Raw genomic sequence first — 6,543 nt, forward strand, 5'->3', positions numbered from 1 at the left:
GTGGAATATCCATATAATGGAATATGTCTCAACCAAAAAGAAAAGGAAATGAACCACTGATATATGCCACAATGTGAATGAATCTCAGAAGAATAATGCAGAGTGAAGGAAGTAAGACAAAAAAATAAGAGCACATACTGTAGAGTTCTATTTATACAAAGTTCTAGAATAGGCAGGATTAGTCTATATTGGCAGATTTGCCTCAGTGGCTTGCTGGGGTGGGAAGGAGGTTCACTGCAAGGGGCACTAGGGAACATTCTGGAGTGGTAGAATTGTCTACACCTCGACCTGGGTGATGGCTGCACTGGTATATACGTTTATCAACACTTGTTGAAATTATGCCCTAAAAAAAATTAGGTTCACCTGGCGTGGTGGCACACGCTTGTAATCCCCACGCTTGGGAGGCTGAGACAGGAGGATTGCACAGGTCCAAAGCCAGCCTCAGCTGGTTTAAGAGACCCTGTTTCCAAATAAAATAAAATAGGTCTAGGAGGTAGAAGACCCCTGGGTTCCATCCCCAGTACCACCAAAAATAAATAAATTAATAATAATAATAATAATAATAATAATAGGTTCAAATTACCTTTTAATCAGGGAAGCCTTTTCTGATCTCCCTAGCTCAGGTAAACCTCAGTATTATATCTACTCATTCCTCCACCTACGTCTCCTTTATAGCGCTCATCACAGCTGGGATTTTACAATTGTCTGTGTGGTTGTCTGTTTGCCTCTGGAAACTTTTCTGGGTCTCCACAGAGGGGATTATGACCCAGTGCCTAACAGTGCCTGGCATACAGTGGTTATTTAGTGAGTATCTCTTGGGTGAATAACTGAGACACAGAATTAGACTCGGAATCAGAGACTACTGACTCCATCTAGAGCTTCTTTCTTTCCTCCTTTGCCGTGTGTGAGTGTGTGTGTGTGTGTGTGTGTGTGTGTGTGTGTGTGTGTGTTACTTGGGATTGAACCCAGAGGCATTCTAGCTCTGAGCTATACCCCCATCCCTTTTTATTTTTTATTATTTATTTATTTATTTATTTATTTATTGCGGCTCTGGGGATGGAGCCCAGGGGCATTTGACCTCCGAGCTACACCCCTTGCCCTATTTTTTTATTCTTTATTTTGAAACCAGGTCTCACTGAGTTGCAGAGGGCCTCACTAAGTAGCTGAGGCTGTCTGCGAACCGCAATCCTCCAGGTCTCAGCCTCCCAAATGCTGGGATTACAAGCATGCGCCACCACGCCCGGCTTATTTTTTGTTTTGAAACAGAGTCTCTCTAGGTTGCTGAGAGTCTGTCTAAATTGCTGAGACTGGCCTTAAACCTGGGATCCTCCTATCTCACCGTCTCAACCACTGGGATTACAGCTGTGTACCACCACGCCCAGCTGGAAACTCACTATTTCTCTATGAAGTTCCTTGGGTATCATCTCCACTCTGATGACCAATGCAGGGTGGGGCAGGGCAGCTCAACAGCTGGACTGTGTTATCCTGTGGTTGGGTTGAATTTTAGGGTAGAATACATAATATCCTTTAAAGCCTTGCTCAAACTTGGAAATGATTGAGAGACAGACATAAGAGTGGGCATGCAGGGATCAAAACATCCCCCTCATGAAGGTGATGTGGAGAACATGGATTGGTCTGCTGGACACATGAACTTGCTGACACTTCCCCCCCGAATTTGGCAGATATGTCCGGCCAGAGCCCCTGGCAGTGCGCAAAAACCACAAATCTCCTGCTACTACTGGTAACTTGGGGTGTCACGGAGAGGCAGAAAAAAAGGCCTGCTCTCTGCAGGCAGCAGGTCTCAAGCATGCTCAAGCCCTTTGGCCAAACGTGCTTACCAGAAAACTCACTCCTGAGCCCCTGGGGAGACACTAGTTAAAGGAAAGCATGAGTGTTACAGTAATGAAATGATTCTCTGCGGCTAAAAATTAGAATCAGCTGGGGAGAGCGTATAAAACAACACCAGAACTAAAATAGATATACTCACCATTGCCCAAGTCCCAGGCTCAGAGATTTCAGTTTAATTGTCTGGGGCGGGGCCCAGCTCGTAGAGCAGAGTGAGGTGCTCTAATGTGTTATAATGAGAATGCTTTGCATTTCACGCACTGATGCACATTAGATCATCAAGCACATTAAAAAAAAAAAAATTCCAGTCCCTCCGGGCGTGGTGGCGCACGCTTGTAATCCCAGCATTTGGGAGGCTGAGACTGGAGGATCCTGGTTCACAGACAGTCTCAGCTACTTAATGAGGCCCTCAGCAACTGAGTGAGACCCTGTTTCAAAATAAAGAATAAAAGCCGGGCGTGGTGGCGCACACTTGTAATCCTCGTGCTTGGGAGGCTGAGACAGGAGGATCGCACGGGTTCGAAGCCAGCCTCAGCTACTTAGTGAGGCTCTCAGCAACTTAGCGAGACACTGTTTCCAAATAAAATATAAACAAGGTCTGGGAGTATAGCCCGGAGGTAGAAAGCCTCTGGGTTCCACCCCCAGTACCACCAAAAACAAACAAACAAAAAAAGAATAAAAAACAGGGCAGGGGGTGTAGCTTGGAGATCAAATGCCCCTGGGTTCCATCCCCATATCTGCAAAAAAAAAAAAAAAAAATCCAATCAATTAAATCAGAATCTCTGGAAGGGCGGATTTAGCTATCAGTATATTTTTAAGCATCCTTCAATTATTTCAATATGTAACCAAAATTGAGAATAGGTGCTCAAATGAAGTCATGTTTCAAGTTTGAGTGTGCCACGGAATCACAAGGAAGGCTTGTGAAAAGACAAGTTACTGGGCCCCATCTCCAGAGCCTCGGATTGAGTAGGTCTGGAGTGGGACTTGAGACTGCATTTCCAAGTTGCCCAGGGATGCTCATGCTGCTGGCTTGGAGCCCCCATTTTGAGTCCTGTTCTAAGTGTTACTTCCATCAGATGGCACAGCCGTGATGAGGCTGATGTGATCACTTTCATTGCTGAAAGTCTCTGGCAGAGACTGTCAAATTGATTGTGTGTGTGTGTGTGTGTGTGTGTGTGTGTGTGTGTGTGTGTAGTGTGGTACTGGGGGTGGAACTCAGGAACTCAGGGGCATTCTACCTCCGAGCTACACCCCCAGCCCTATTTTTTATTCTTTATTTTGAAACAGGGTCTCACTGAGTTGCAGAGGGCTTCACTAAGTATCTGAGGCTGTCCATGAACTGCGATGTTCCTGTCTCAGCCTCCCTAATGCTGGGATTACAAGCATGCGCCATCACACCTGGCTACTGAATTATATATTTTTAAAAGCCCAGCTATGACCATAGATGAGCGAATAAGGTGACCTAATTGAGGGGGTTGGGAGGAGGGAATTTCACTAAATTACGTGATGTACACTCACAAATCTATCAGAGTCAATCACTAAGCCAAATATGAGAAGGAGGGAGGGAGGAGGGAATGGGGTGGGAATTGGGGAAGGGCTAAATGGGTGATGTGTGCATGTATGCCTCTGCCATTTTGTACCCCATTAAGTTGTATGACTACAATGCACCAGTAAAAATTTTAAAAATAAAATAAAGAGCCCAGCTATATGCTTTTGATAAGTTGGACATTTCTAATATGAAACAACAAATAAATTTAAAATAAAAGAACTGAAGCTGAGCGTGGTGGCACACACTTGTCATCCCAGCATGTGGGAGGCTGAGACAGGAACATCGCGGTTCATGGACAGCCTCAGCTACTAAGTGAGGCTCTTTTCAACTCAGTGAGACCCTGTTTCAAAATAAAGAATAAAAAAGAGACCTGGGGGTGTAGCTCTGAGGTAAAATGCCTCTGGGTTCCATCCCTAGGACCGCAATAAATAAATAAATAAATAAATAAATAAATAAATAAAAGAACTGAAGGCAGGTGCAGTGATACATGCCTGTAATCTCAAGGTTTGGGAAGCTGAGGATTGCAGGTTCACAGCCAGCCTCAGAAACTTAGTGAGGCCCTCCAAAACTCAGACTCTGCTTCTAAGCAAAAGAATAAAATAGGACTAAGGTGCAGCTCAGAGGTAGAATGCCCCTGCATTCAATCCCAAGTACGACAAAATAAATAAATAAGCAAACAGCAAAAGAACTGAAAAAGTATCCCATTCAGACATGAATTAAAGGAAAGCTGGGATGACTATATTCCTATCTAAGATTTCCAGAAAAGAATATTATCAAGTAATCATGGCACTGTTATGTAATGGTAATGCCATCAGTTTACCTAGATATCCATCTGAAATTGTATGATGGCAACAAGATGGCACGTGAGCCAAAGACAAAACCGTAGGCAAGTCCACATTATAGTTGGTTGTTTTAACACTATGCTTTATGTGAAAGATCCAGGTAGACCGAAAGTCTGTAAGGTTATAAACGACTTGTACAACATGAATCATCAACGAGACGTAATGACATTCTCTGAACACACATTATTTCAAAGCCTGCATGGCGGTCACTAAGCTACGTTGTAGACTATAAAACAAGTCTCAACAAATGTCAAAGTATTGAAATCATATCGCCGGGCGTGGTGGCGCACGCTTGTAATCCCCGCGCTTGGAAGGCAGAGACAGGAGGATCGCGCAGGTTCGAAGCCAGCCGCGCTGGCGTAAGAGACCCTGTTTCAAAAATATAAAATAGGTCTGGGAGTGTAGCCCGGAGGTAGAAGGGCTTCCAGGAACCCCGGTACCACCAAAAATAAAAAAAATTAAAAAAAAATCATATCAAGTATTGAAATCATACAAATGAATATCTTAGTAATCAATGAGAAAAAAGATACCTCGAAATTCCTCAAATAACTGGAAATTGAGCAACACACTTCCAAATGACATTGGGAATTTAAAAATATTTTTAATAGCCAGGCATGGTGGTGCACGCTTGTAATCCCCACGCTTGGGAGGCGGAGACAGAACCCCAGTATCACCAAAAAAATTATATTTTAAACAGATTTAAAATAGAAAATATTATGTTTAAAAATACATATTTAGCATTTCTAGAATTCTTCATTCTTATACATAGATACAAATATCCATGTGGATCAGTTTCCTCCTGATTATAATATGTCATTGGCAGGTTTACTGCTGCTGAATTCTCTCCCTCCCTTTCTTTTCTTTCTTTCTTCCTTTCTTCTCTCCTTCCTTCCTTCCTTCATTTCTTTATTTCTTTATTTCTTTCTTCTTTATTATGTGCTTCTGAGAATTGAATCCAGAGGCATTCTACCTCCGAGCTACACCCCCAGCCATATTTTATTGTTTATTTTGAAACGGTATATTAAGTTGCAGAGGGCCTCACAAGGTTGCTGATGCTGGCCATGAACCTGTGATCCTCCTGTCTCAGCCTCCCAAGTACTGGGGTTCCAGGCATGTGCCACTACACCCGATGCTACTGATTAATTTTCCAAGCTTTGTTTGTCTGAGAAAGCCTTTGTTGTTGTTTTTGTTCTGGTACTGGGAACTGAACCCAAGGACATTCTACCTCTGAGCTATGCACCCAGCCCACCACTCATAGCTTCTGAGAAGTATTTCATCTTTTCTCTCTCTCTTTTTCTTTTGTTTTATGCAGTACTAGAGATTGAACCCAGAGCCTTGCACATGCTAGGAAGTGCTCTACCATGAAAAACATCCCCAGCTCTCATTCATATTGCCTACCTCTTTCTCTCTCTTGTTTTTTGCAGAAAGAAGGAGGTTGCTAGAGATTGAACCCAGGAGCACTCTCCCTCCGAGCTACACCCCAGCCCTTTTTACATTTTATTTTAAAATATGGTTTTGCTAAATTGCTGAGGGTCTCAAGAAGTTGCTGAGGCTGGCCTTGAACCTGCCATCCTCTTGTCTCAGCCTCTCAGACATGCAGCACTACGTCTGGCTTATTCTACTCTTCATGAAGACATTTTGGTTGGATTCCGCTCATCTGTTGTTTTAATAGAAAGTAATTGACTTCTGGATCAGTTACACTGTCATCTTAAGGAGACTTCTTTCTCCTCGTGAACACTATGGGAAGTACTGTAGGGAACAATACAACCAACATTGGTTCCCAATTCACATTCCACTCGGAGATCGGTCTAGGTCAACAATAATAATAATAATCCCATTCGCTTTGCTGGTGATGGGCTTAGGAATGTAACTCAATTCTTCTGGCCAAGGAGACAAAAAGATAAATTAGCCAGGGAGCTACTGAAACAGGTTTTCTTGATCCCAAGAGGGGGAAAAACACAGTACTTTTTTCTTCCTCTGCACGTTGTCACATCTTGCTGGATGTGGCACTTAAAGCTGTGGCAGCCATCTAGCTATCAGTTGGAGTTCAACACCACTGCTGAGAGATGGCCAAGAGGTGCGGAAAGAAGCTGGGATCCAGGTGATATAAGAATCAATGGATCAATTAATTCTGGAGGCTCTGTAACTGGACTTTCTGTTTTCTTATTGCTTAAGCTAGTTTCTGTTTCTTAGAGCCAAAATATTAATTTCTGAGGATAACACTGTTGGCTTTCTGCCTACTGTGTTTTTAAATTGTCTTTATCACTATAAGAAACTCACCCCCTCCCCCTGCCCAGAGATGGAAGG

This window comes from Muscardinus avellanarius, assembly GCF_963383645.1.
Source record: "Muscardinus avellanarius genome assembly, chromosome: 3".
NCBI classification, from domain to species: domain Eukaryota; kingdom Metazoa; phylum Chordata; class Mammalia; order Rodentia; family Gliridae; genus Muscardinus; species Muscardinus avellanarius.